This window comes from Panthera onca, chromosome C1, assembly GCF_046562875.1.
Source record: "Panthera onca isolate mPanOnc1 chromosome C1, mPanOnc1 haplotype 2, whole genome shotgun sequence".
Taxonomy (NCBI): Eukaryota; Metazoa; Chordata; class Mammalia; order Carnivora; family Felidae; genus Panthera; species Panthera onca.
Window position 1 is genome coordinate 110,690,247 of NC_138346.1, and position 13,775 is coordinate 110,704,021.

Consider the following 13,775-nt stretch of genomic DNA (forward strand, 5'->3'; position numbering starts at 1 on the left):
AATGGGGTACATACTTTGACCAAGCAATCCCATGTCCATGAATTCACCCCTACACAGGCAGAGCACTTTTTGCAATAACAAAGACTGGAAACCAACTATGTCTGTTAAACAGAGGACTAGTCAAAGTAAACCATGAGGGGCGCCTGGGTGGCGCAGTCGGTTAAGCGTCCGACTTCAGCCAGGTCACGATCTCGCGGTCCGTGAGTTCGAGCCCCGCGTCAGGCTCTGGGCTGATGGCTCGGAGCCTGGAGCCTGTTTCCGATTCTGTGTCTCCCTCTCTCTCTGCCCCTCCCCCGTTCATGCTCTGTCTCTCTCTGTCCCAAAAATAAAATAAAAAAAAAAAACGTTGAAAAAAAAAACAAAGTAAACCATGAAATATATATACAGTGCATATTACAAAAACTACCATAAAGGAGGTAATTCTATTTAGGATCTCCAAGATAAACTGTTAAGTGAAAAAAAGGAAGTACAAACCAATATATAGAATGTTAATGTGTGTGTGAAAAGCAACAGAAAAAGGAACACATACACATCTATAGTGCATAAATTTGCTACATATACCTCACATTACTTTGGAAGATTTCACAACAAACTGATAAAGACAGCTACTGCATAGAAGAAAGAAGATAGTTGCAAGAAGACAGATCACTGCACATCCTCTTGTACTTTTCACTGTTTCTTAACACATGTATATAGCACATAAATGAATGAATAAATACACAAAAATGAAATAACTTATAAAAGTAATGCTACCAACTGTAGTGTTAGTGTTATGAACACGGCCAGACACAAAACTGGAAATGTCTACTCTGGGCACAAAAGCGACATAAAAAATATAACTGGAAATGAGCACTGGGGTAGAAAATGTAGGTGAAGGGGGCCTGGGTGGCTCAGGTGGCTCAGTCGGTTGAGCGTCCAACTCTTGATTTTGGCTCAGGTCATGATCTCACAGTTCATGAGTTTGAGCCCCCCCACATCAGGCTCTGCACTGGGGGTGTGGAGCCTGCTTGGGATTCTGTCTCCCTCCTGCCCTCCCTCTCTCTCTGTGCCTCCCCAGCTCTCTCTCTCAAAATAAACTTAAAAAGAGAGAGAAAATGTGGATGAAAAAGACTCTTATTAATAATACCAACTACAATTTGAGTATATGAAACATAGGGAGGCACGGGGCTACCTTTGGGATGTGAGGGTGGGTGGCTGTGTGTGTTTCTGTGTGTATAAAATCTACTAAGAAATATTCTCCCAAATGCAGATTTAAAGACTGAAAATCATCACATTACTAAAATAAAAATACACCAAAGTTCTCACCAGTAACCAATTCTGAACAAAGCTATTTGTGACAACTTAAGGACCACAAACAATGTGACCACTTAAATCCTGATGGAAGATTTTCCTATTTTAGACTCTTTTAGGTATGTAACTTGTCATTTTAGCTCTCTCCCAGAGACAATGAACCAAACAGCCCTTCCAAGTTATACTATGAAATGCTCTGGGTTTTTTGTAAAGGTGGAATGAAGAACACTAAACTGGTATTCAGGTGACCTGAATTCTGCCACCGTGTGACTACAAACAAATTTAATCTCTTCAATCCTGTTTCTTTATCTTCAAATTAAAAAGTCTAGATTTGATGACCTTCAAAAATAAAACAATTCTATAATTTCAAGATTACACAGGGAATAGGTAAGAATTTTCCTAAATTTCGTTCAGCTCATTTTTAATCTAGCTTAACAACTAAACTGAAGGTAAAAGCACTTAACAGAATACCCAAAATCATTCCCAAAGCAACAATCCCTAAAGATATGGTCCTGAATATTTCAAATTTGTCAACAGCAAGATAAACTGACATGCTCAAGGCTTTGAATGTTTCTTGATTTTGGACCAGTTCTCGGTTTCTAGTTCTTACCCATATTGGCCTAAAAGCCTAACAAGTTCCTCAGTATTTGGCATTTACGGTGTCTTTAATTACCCTATGACACACACTATCTCAATTTGTATTTCCCTCCAACCCAGTCTGGACCTCAAAAATATAGTGGTTATTAAGGACACAGTAAACTGAGAGTTAATCAAATATTAAAAGTGAAATTAGGGGCACCTGGGTGGCTCAGAGTGTTGAGCGTCCAACTCTTGATTTTGGCTCAGGTTACGATCTCATGATTTTTGAGTTTAAGCCCTGTGTTGGGCTCACGCTGCCAGTGCAGAGCCTGCTTAGAATTCTCTCTCCTCTCTCGCTGCCCCTTCTCCTGCTCGCATGTGCACACACAATCTCTCTTTCCGAATAAACTTAAAAAAAATTTTTTAATAATAAAAATGAAGTTAAAAAAATTTCACTAATGGAGCACCTGGCTGGCTCAGTCAGTAGAGCATGCAACACTTAATCTCAGGGTTGAGTTTGAGCCCATGTTGGGGGTAGAGATTACTTAAAAGCTTTAAGAAAATAAAAATAATAAATAAATTTCACCAATGAAATATATATCCTTCCTTACCCTTTATAAAATAAAGGTTAAGTACAGTTATGTAAAACTGCTTTTATTAGAGCCAAAACTAAAGCTTAAAGATTTCTAACCACAAAGTAAAGCCTTACAAGTTTCTAACCAAAAAGTCAAAATCCTACTCATATTTACCCTATGGACAACACACATTCTTGGTTGGGTAAATCAAATGCTTGACCAATTGCTAACTGCATCAAATACAGCAAATATATAATATATTCATGACTATGAGACAAAGCCTTCTTAAGATATAATACCAAAAGCACAATCAACAGAAGAAAAAATAAATTGGACATCATCAAAATTACTTTTGTGCTTCAATAATACCATCAAGAAAGTGAAAAGACAATCCATAAAATGAGAGAAAATTTCTGCAAATCATGTATCTGATAAGGGACTTGCAGCATTTACAATATATTCAGTAATAATAAAAAACAAATAACCTAATATTTTAAATGGGCAAAGTATCTGAAAAGAGACTTCTCTAAAGAAGATATATAAATGGCCAATAAGCACATGAAAAGATGTTCACCATTATTAGTCATTAGGAAAATGCAAATCAAAGCCATGAGATAACACTGCACATCCATTAGGGTAGCTATAATCTAAAAGAAGGCAAATAACACGTGGTGGTGAGGATATGGAGAAATTCTAACCCTCATATACTGCTGGTAAGAATATGAAATAGTACAGTCTTTTGAGAAAACAGATTTGGAATCTCCTTAAATCACAAATACAGAATTACCATAACAACCAGCAATTCCATTCCTAGGTATAATGCCAAGAGAACCGAAAGCATTATGTCTACACAAAAACTTGTATGCTATTATTCATAACTATTATTCATAACATTATTCACTATTTTTCGTAATAACTTGAAAGTGATAACAACCCAAACATTTTACTTACTAGATTACTGGTTAGTCAGATGGAAGAGACATACAGGGCAAGGTATGTAGGAAAAGGGTTAGAGCATCCACATCCGCTGACCCACCAAGCTACCCAAATCTCTACACAATCACCAAATTGGAAGCTTTCTGAACCTCATCCTTTTGGCCTTTTATGGAGGCTTCTTTACCTAGGCATGGTTCACTAAATCACTGGCCACTGGCAACTGATCCTACCTCCAACCTCTCTCTCTGAGGTTGAGAAGGTGAGACTGAAAATCCAACCATCTAATCACTTGGTTGGTTTCCCTGGCAACCAGCCCCTATCCCACAGCTTTCCAAAAGTCAGCTCCTTAACATAAATACAGTGTGGTTCAAAGAGGTTTGTTTTGAATGTCAAGACACACATCACTCTAATCACCTAGGAAATTCCAAGAGTTTTAGGAGCTCTGTGCCAAAAACTGGACAAAGATCAAATATGTATTTCTTATTATAAATCACATTATCACGGGGTGGGTGTGGGGGAAGGGGGGAGCTCTGAATTGATATGGAATGATTTCTTGAATATATTGTTAGGTGGAAAAAGAACAAGGATCACACACAGAAATGGGAAACATCAAACTTTCCAACTTTTGCACAGCAAAGAACACTATTAAGAGAGAAAAGGCAACCTACAGAATGGGAGAAAATACCCGCAAATCACATGCCTGATAAGGGGTTAGTATCCAGAAGAGGTAAAGAACTCCTACAACTCAACAACAAAAAATCAAATAATCCAATTAAAATTGGGGCAAAGGATTTGAATAGACATTTCTCCAAAGCTGATATACAAATTGCCAACAAGCATATGAAAAGATGCTCAACATCACTAATCATGAGAGAAATGCAAATTAAAACCACAATGAAATATCACCTCACACCTAACAGAATGGCTACTATCAAAGAAACATTGTTGATGGGGATGTGGAGAAATTGGAACCCTTTTGTACTATTAGCAGGAATATAAAATATAAAATGGTATGATCGCTATGGAAAACGGGATGGAAGCTGCTCAAAAAATGAAAAATAGGGGTGCCTGGGTGGCTCAGTCAGTTAAGCATCTGACTTCAGCTCAGGTCATGATCTCACAGTTCATGGGTCTGAGCCCCGCGTCAGGCTCTGCAATGACAGCTCAGAGCCTGGAGCCTGTTTCCGATTCTGTGTCTATCTCTGCCCCTCTCCAGCTCATGCCCTGTCTCTCAAAAATAAATAAACGTTTTAAAAAAATTTTTTTAATGAAAAATAGACTACCATATGATCCAGCAATCCCACTTCTGGGTATATATTCATAAGAATTGAGGGGCGCCTGGGTGGCTCAGTTGGTTAAGCGGCCGACTTCAGCTCAGGTCATGATTTCACGGTCCATGAGTTCGACCCCCACGTTGGGCTCTGTGCTGACGGCTCAGAGCCTAGAGCCTGTTTCAGATTCTGTGTCTCCCTCTCTCTTACCCTCCCCCATTCATGCTCTGTCTCTCTCTGTCTCAAAAATAAATAAACGTTAAAACAAAAAAAAATTTAAAAAGAATTGAAAACAGGATCATGAAGAGATATTTGGACACCCCCATGCTCACAGCAGCAGTATTCACAATAACCAAAAAGTCAATGAGCCATGGATGAATGGATAAATATAATGTGGTATATACATACAATGGAATATTGTTAAGCTGTAAAAAAGGAAGGAAATCTTGCCACATTCTACAACATGGATGAGCCTTGTGGACATTATGGTTAAGTGCAATAAGCCAGCCACAAAAATAATGCATGATTTCAACCATATGAGGTATCTAAAATAGTCAAACTCCTAGAAACACAAAGTAGAATAGCCACAGGCTGGAGGAGGCGGAAATGGGGAGTTGTTCCATGGGTACAGAGTTCCAGTTTTATAAGATGAAGAAAGTTCTCAGATCTGTGGCACAACAATGTGACTATACTTAATGCTGCTAAACTGTATGCTTAAAAATGGTTAAGATGGTAAATTTTTTCATCACAATTTAAAAAAGGTCACAAGTTTTTACAGAAAAGAAAAATAAGAATACACACATACATACATTGGGTGAGTGAGAATTGTAGTGGAGAGCCTAGAGACAGAACCAAGACTGAAGTAATTCTTTCAGTATAGTCTTAAATTGTAAACCATGTACCTATTTGATATATTACAAAATTAAATCGATTGGGTGCTGGGTGGCTCAGTCGGTTAAGCATCCAACTTCAGCTCAGGTCATGATCTCACAGTTCGTGAGTTCGAGCCCCACAGCAGGCTCTCTATCAGCACAGAGCCTGCTTCAGATCATCTGTCCCCCTCTCTCTCTGCCCCTCCTCCCCTGCTAAATCTCTCCCTCCCTCTCTCTCTCAAAAGTAAACAAACATTAAAAACAAAAACAAAAACAAAAAACAAGAGGGGCTCTGGGTGGCTCAATCGGTTAAGCATCCAATTTCATCTCAGGTCATGATCTCACAGTTGGTGAGTTCCAGCCCCACATCAGGCTCTGTGCTGACAGAGCCTGGAGCCTGCTTCAGAGCCTCTATCTCCCTCTCTCTCTGCCGCTCCCCTGCTCTTGTTCTCTCACTCGCTCTCTCGCTTGTTCTGTCTCAAAAATAAAAACATCAAAAAAAAAAAAAAAAGAGAGAGAGAAAAAACAATAAAGGGGTGCCTGGCTGGCTCAGTCAGTGGAGCATGTGACTCTTGATCTCGGGGTTGTAAGCTCAGGCCCCACACGGGGGGGTAGAGATTACTTAAAAATAAAATCTTTAAATGGGGCGCCTGGGTGACTCAGTCGGTTAAGCGGCCGACTTCGGCTCAGGTCATGATCTCACAGTCCGTGAGTTCAAGCCCCGCGTCGGGCTCTGTGCTGACAGCTCAGAGCCTGGAGCCTGCTTCAGATTCTGTGTCTCCTTCTCTCTCTGACCCTCCCTCGTTCATGCTCTGTCTCTCTCTGTCTCAAAAATAAATAAACGTTAAAAAAAATTTTTTTTTTATTAAAAAAAATAAATAAAATCTTTAAAGGGGTGCCTGGGTGACTCAGTCGGTTAAACATCCAACTTTAGCTCACGTCATGATCTCACAGTTCCTGAGTTCTAGCCCTGCATCTGGCTCTGTGCTGTCAGTGCAGAGCCTGCTTAGGATTCTCTCTCTTCCTCTCTCTCTCTCTGACCCTCCCCTGCTCATTCTCTCTTTCCCTCCCTCTCTCTCTCTCCCTCCAAATAAATAAATAAATTTAAAAATTTTTAAAAATCTATAAAAAATAAAAATTAAAAAAATAATCAATGCCAAAGACTTAATGCTAATTGCCTCAGGCACAATAATGGTATCGTGTTTTTAGTACTGCCTTAGATGGAGTCAGGCTTGAAATAAAAATGTTTAAAGTGTAGAAGAATGACACTATTTTTAAAAGATGCATCCTGGGGCATCTGGATGGCTCAGTTAGTGAAGCATCCAACTCTTGATCTCAGCTCAGGTAATGATCTCATGGTTCATGCGTTCAAGTCCCATGTCAGGTTCTGCACTGACAGTGCTGAGCCTGCTTGGGATTCTCTCTCTCCCTCTCCCTCTGCTTCTCCTCTCTGCTCTGTAATCCCCCCCCTCCCCATGCACATGCATGCTCTCTCTCTCAAAATAAATAAACTTTAAAAAAAAAAAAAAAAAAAAAGAGGCATCCTGAGGTGTTTAGGGGACAAATAGCATGGCATATGCAATTTAATTTCAATTGGTTGTTGAGAGGGGACTTAGATAGCTAAAGCAAAATGGTTAAGTGTTAGTAACAGGTAAATCTAAATGGAAGGTAATAGGTATTCATTCTTTCAACTTTTCTGGATGTTTGCAATTTCTCATAACATAAAAAGATAAGAAAGTTACCAGAATATCCCACATCCAAAAAAGGAGAAATGGCTCTTAAAAGTATCTTCCTAAGTGGGACAGTGAATAGAGCAGGAGCCTATAACAAACTCAGCCTCAAGCACAATTTTGCATTTATCATCCCACCCAAGGACCTACTCAAAATGGGTAAGGCATAGTGCCAGGTACTAAAGGACACAAAGTAACAGAAGGCAGTCACACAGACCCTAGGCTAACTGGAGAGAGGAATTATAAATAAATAAAAAGGAGAGCCTGGGTAGCTGAGTGGGGTTAAGTGTCACACTTCAGCTCAGGTCATGATTTCACGGTTCATGGGTTCGAGCCCCACGTCAGGCTCTGTGCTGACAGCTCAGAGCCTGCAGCCTGCTTTGGATTCTGTGTCTCTCTAGCTCTGTGCCCCTCCCCCACTCATGCTCTGTCTCTGTCTCTCTCAAAAACAAATAAACATTTAAAATGTTTTTAATAAATAAATACACGACAAGTTTCTGAAGACCTTATTAATGGGATGAGATTTAGCTGGATTTTGAGGAATGGATAGGTTACGAATAGTCTAGAGGAGGAAGACAGGCAAAAAGTTAAAGCCAAGGAGTAGAAATAAACCAGATCTGTGTGAAATGAATCCCAGTAGAATCATGAGAATAGTTTTTGTGGAAAATTCACTCACTTCTATAAAACAATTTTTAGAATGCCATGGTTTTATGAATACAAAAATGTAAGGCAATGAAGGATCTGCCTTCAAAGAGCTCACAAAGTAGTGGAGAAGATACACAATCAAAATACATTAAACAGAGATATGTACCAAATGCTTTAATAACACAGGGAAAGGAATAGTTTACAAGAGAATGAGACTGCCAAGTCTTTAATATAGATATCTGAGTTAATCTTTAAGAACTGAAAAGTGGAAGGGAGGCAAAATAGGTGAAGGGGAAAAGGTACAAACTTCCAGTTATAAAATAAGTCATGGGGATGTAATGTACAACATGGCGACTATATTTAATAATAGTATAGTGCATATACGTAGATCCTAAAAGTTATCACAAGAAAAAAAAATGTGTAACCTTCTATGGTGACAGACGTTAACTAGACTTATTGAGGTGGTCATTTTGCAATAGATATAAATACTAAATCATTATGTTGTACACCTGAAACTAATATCATGTTACATGTCAATTATACCTCAAAAAAAAATAATTATTATAATAGTTATCTCAAAGGTGAAAGAAAATGATAATGTAGTAAGCATTCAATAAATTTTGGCATTTTTCTTTCTGTTACTTGAATTTAGTTGGCTAAGTAATTTGTAGGGTGTTTTTATTTATTTAACACTTTCATGTGTAAGGAAACTGATGTTCAGAGTTTCATTATCTGACCCAATATTTTAAAAAAAGCTAGTTAGTGGTGAGCCTGGCATTCAAACCTAGGTCTGTCTGATGCCGGAAGTCAAGCCCTTTCCAATACTACCCAGCTCTGAGAATTTATAAGCATTCAAATTATGAATATACGGTACAATACAAACATTATGAAGTCAGTCAATTTTCACGAGAAAATACTACATAAAACAATCAAGGACCAGAAATGGAGAAGTGTAATTTGGGGAATATTTTCCAACATACTTAAGAGCTTCCATGTCTGGCACTAATGTAAATCTTTCGCAATGGGGACACAAATGTTACCAGCCACAGTGTGTGTTCAAGGAGGAAAGTTTTTAAACTATGTCACTGTCAAAGACAAAAGATAAAATATCTTGAAGCATTAAAACTATGGTCAGGAGACCTACTTGTCACAACACATTACACAGCAACAGAGAAACTTTCACCATTCGACAAAAAAAAAAAAAAAGAAAAGAAAAGAAAAGAAAAGAAAAGAAAAGAAAGAAGAAAAGAAAAGAAAAACAGATATAACTTCTCTTACAAGCAAAAATTTCAACACAAAATCTTGGAATGTTCTGGAATCTTAAAAGAACAAATCTGCAGTATTTAAGCAAGTTGTAAGCTTATGGTATTTAATTAAATATTCTTTGATAATAAAGATTTCTAATCTGCAGACTACAAATAATACCACTTTATCTAAAAACAGTACTAAGACCCCTAATTTTTTGCTAAGCAACCTCAAAAGGATTACATATATATTCATAAGTGAGACTTTCACTAATATTTCTGTCAATATATCTGTTGTAGTTTGGGGTTTTTTTTAATTTTTATTTTTTAATAAAAAGCCCAACACTGGGTTTGAACTCATGACCCTGAGATCAAGAATCAGATGCTTAACTGACACACAAGCAACAGATTTGTTGTAGTTTTAAAGCTTTGCTATAACCTTACTTTCCTACTCTGAAATATGAAACAGTTTGGAATTTGGCAATAAATAACATGTTTCTCCCAAAGCAATGTGAAATATGGACTTATTACTTAGCAAAGAGAACTGAAAAAATACATTAAGTGGTTAGCAAAAGTATAATTAAAGCCTTAGATCAAGATAAATCTGTGATGGCAAAATCTGACCTTTTAGTACTTTTCACCAAAGTATGTAAGTTAAGCCATCAACATCATAGATAAGAATTTATTTGTAACTACATCATTGTGATGTAAGGTCAACTTTCTATCAATATTCTTACCACGAGTACAAAAAGAGAAAATTTTTCCGTAAAGTTCAATGAAACAGGCTAAAGAGTAACTGCAAGCCTCTGCCAAAAAAAAAAAAAAAAAGTCGTTCCAGTTATTTTATCTTCCAAGCAAGGAGACCAATTAAAAACTGCAAAAGTATCTTATGGCGATTAAAGATGGGTGTCAAATCCAATTAAGATTAGGAAAAGAAAAAGCCACCATGAGAACAATTAACATGTTTCCTTTTAACTAACAGTCTCTAAAAGTTTTGTTTTAAATAGATCTACCATTGCATCACGTTCACAGGCAAAAATACTGCATACACTCTATCTCCAGAGTGTACTTAAAAGTCAACTCAGCGCTCCCAAAAGGTATTTCTTTTAACACCGGCTTTTTTTGTTCATACTCTAATGGCTTCCAAAGTTCCTAAACAGTTAAGATAATGTCATCTGTGCAGAAATTACTTAAAAACATTCTTGACAAGTTTTCTACAAGTAACAAGTACTTTTCTGATCTGATTTGAACAGATCCAATTACGGAATTCCCTGTCGACCCACCTTCCTCTTACGACGGAAGGGTCACTAACCACAAGGGTTACAAAAGAGTATTAGTATTTCTTTAAAAAAAAAAAAAAAAAGCTAAAATCCTAAATACGTAGTTGTCAGGGAGCAACTTAAAACCGGAGATAAAGAGGGAGTTACTGTAGGCACACTTGCAACTAACATGATCGAAAGCAAGCAAAACAGGAATGTAACTATCCCAAAGGAGAAGGGTTTTTGCCCGTCAAGCTGTGGACTTATACCTATTACAAACACCAATTTCAAGACACGATAATATCGAGGCTAAACCTGCTGCTGTTTCACAGGTTTCCCATTAACTTCCCGCGACCCTTGAACCAAAAGCCGCACTCCATTCAACTCTCGGCTCAGCCCCTTCCACTCCCGCCCCAAATCTACGTTTAACGCGCTTCCCTTCTCCAAACTTCACGTCTTATCCGTGGCCTACCCTACCTACGTCTTCTCGTCGCCAATCAGGGGCTTTACTTCCACCATGCCCTCCTTTTCTGGTCTACCTCAAGCCTCCAGCTCCCTCCCCTAAAAGTCGACCCAGCCTCAAAGGGCCCTCCCGACGACGATGCTCCCAGTTCTCCCAACCTGTCCCCAGGCGCCCCTCTAGGCCCCCAAAGCACGCAACGGCCGAGCTTGAAAATGGCGGAAAGTGCCATCGTCTGCAGCAAGCGAGCAGTCCCGTGCCGCCGCCGCACTCACCCTCCGGCGCTGAGCAAAGCTCCTAATGAATGGCGAGCGAAGAGTTCGTCTCCACCGCCGGGAAGGTCTCTCGCATCTAGCCTCTTCCCTCCTCCCCTCTCAATCCCTCTCCTCCAAAGGAGCAGCCGCCATCTTCCCCTACGAGCCACCGAGCGCACGCCCTGGCGTCACCACGCACCGTCGGACGTTACTACGTCACTCGCGCCTGGGGCGCCTAGCTCGGTCGGCCTCCATCTGCGCAGGTGCGTAGGTGAGGGGTGGGACCCGGCCGAATCCCCTTGCGGCTTGCCTGAGGGCTTCCTTTGTTCCCGCTGAGCGGAAGTCCGCGCTGCCAACGGAGGCGCGGCGAAGGTGTTAAGCGGTGCTGACTTTCTTCGCGCTGTGAGCTAAACTTAATGCCCTCAAGAACACCCAGTTTTTCAGGGTTTGAATAAGAAATTTGTTCGGGGGCGGAGTGGCAGTTCCAGCGTGTGGCCTAGAGTGAAACTGTGGGCAAGGCACTTGGCCATGCTAAGTCTATTTATCCGTGAAATTGGAGCTCCTGCCTGCTAGTATTTTGAGCATTTAAATGAAAGCACTTAGCTTAGTCAAGCGTGCAGCTGGAGTTTATATCACCCCAATGCAAGTCGGGCCTCTTAGTGTGACTCCCTTCCTGAGTCAGACCAAGTTATAAAAGCTGAACCATGTGGTACGACCACTTTGAAAAACATTTAACAGTGTCTGTTGGAGCTAAGTTTATACTCACTCGGCGTGCGACCCAGCAATTGGAATGAGGGCATACATCTAATAGAGGCTTGTACAGAAGTGTGCATAGCAGCTTTGATCAGAACAATCGATCCATCCAATGTCCAACAGTGCTGCTGCATGTAAATGAACCGTAGTGTGGTCATACAGTGAACTACATGAAATAAGTACTGATAAACACAACTTGGATGAATGTCACAGATGCCGTTAAATCAGGGGCAAAAGAGGACAGGGATGATTCCATTTATATGAGGTTCACAATACAAATTCCAAACAAATGGTCTTCTAATTTTTGGGAAATAATACGACAACGTGAATAAAAATTTTTTTAAATATTGGGCAACTGGCTGGCTCAGTTGTTAAAGCATGTAATTCAATCTCAGGGTCGTGAGTTAGAGCCCCATACTGGACAGAGACATTACTTAAAAAAATAAAGGGGTATCTGGGTGGCTCAGTTAAGCATCCAACTCTTGATTTTGGCTCAGGTCATGATTTCATGGTTCATTAGTTCAAGCTCCACATCAGGCTCCATGCTGACAATGTGGATCTCTGGCTCGGGATTCTCTCTCTCTCTCTCTCTCTTTCTGTCTCTTTCTCTCTCCCCCTCCCTCCCTCCTTCAAAGTAAATAAATAAAAATAAATAAATATGGGGCACCTGGGTGGCTCAGTCAATTAAGCATCCAGCTTCGGCTCAGGTCATGATCTCGCAGTTTGTGAGTTTGAGCCTCATATCAGGCTCTGTGCTGACAGCACAGTGACTGATTTAATTTAAGTGACTCCATGGTGTTTAAGCCATAAACAGTACTGCCCTGCATTTCCTCTAACTTCCAAGCACAGAATGAACCAGATCTCAAAGAGTTCCTTGCAGTACAAGAGACAGACAATTCCAGTTCCATGTCGTTAGTGTAGGATAGGATAGCAGGAATACTGAAGGACAGTCCAGTCAGGATGGAATGCAGGATTCTCAGAAGCTGAAGTTGGATAATGGAGTCAGGAGAGTGACCTTAAGGCATCCACCCTTAAGTAGAATTCTAAAGGTAGAAAAGAAAAATGACAAGCAAGTGGTCCGTTCCTAGATATTACAGCTCCAAGTGGTAGGGAAGGCATTCAAGCATATTAAAGTATCCTGATCCTTGAAGAGTCTTAAGATGTGCTGCATTAGAGGATCAATCTAATCATAAGTAAAAGCTATTCATACCTCTAATCTTGTGAGTCATGCCAGGAAAATGGTTTTGTTTTAATATTTTATTTTTAAGCAATTTCTACATCCAACATGTGGCCCAAACTTACAACCCTGAGATCAAGAGTCGCACATTCTACCAATTGAGCCAGCTAGGCGCCCCAGGAAATTTGTTGTTATTTGTTTTTAAGTTTATTTATTTATTTATTTTGAGAGAGAGAGTGCAAGCAGAGTCACGGCAGAGAGACAGAGAGAATCCCAAGCAGGCTCCACACCATCAGTGCAAAGCCCAATGCAGGGCTTGAACTCACAAACCATGAGATTATGACCTGAGCTGAAAGCTCAATGATGCTCAATCAACTGAGCCAGCCAGGTGCCCCATGTTTTTTAAATTGACTAGGAGATAACACCACAAGTATGCAAACAGTCATATTCTATAGAATTCTATACAAGTGATCTATCTCCAAGAAAAGTTATTAAAGAATAGAGGCATCAAGGTGCATGGCTGGCTCAGTCCATAAAACAGGAGTCTTGGTCTTGGGATAGTGAATTCAAACCCCACATGGGTCATAAAACTTACTTAAAAAAAAAAAAATAGAGGCATGGAACTGTTACAGATTGATTTATCAATTAGAGACTTAAGAAAAAAATTCAGCTGAGCAAAATTGAAGATCTAATTGGCTTTGTTAAGCTGCTTATGAATCCTGCAGCATCC

The 13,775-nt window shown here is 39.7% G+C and overlaps 1 protein-coding gene across 12 annotated transcripts in view; it reads right to left on the reverse strand.

Annotated features, from left to right (window-relative positions):
- WDR33 (WD repeat domain 33) overlaps positions 1 to 11,311 on the reverse strand; it is a 107,248-nt gene extending 95,937 nt beyond the window's left edge. For 5 of the 12 annotated variants that reach the window (XM_060624802.2, XM_060624805.2, XM_060624803.2 and 2 more), the window contains exon 1: positions 11,137 to 11,310. The gene's annotated coding sequence lies outside the window, so the exon portion shown is untranslated. Of the gene's footprint in view, positions 1 to 11,136 lie in introns of all 12 variants that reach the window. The other 7 variants (XM_060624807.2, XM_060624810.2, XM_060624809.3 and 4 more) reach the window with 2 other exon arrangements.
- Positions 11,312 to 13,775: the final 2,464 nt, after the last annotated feature.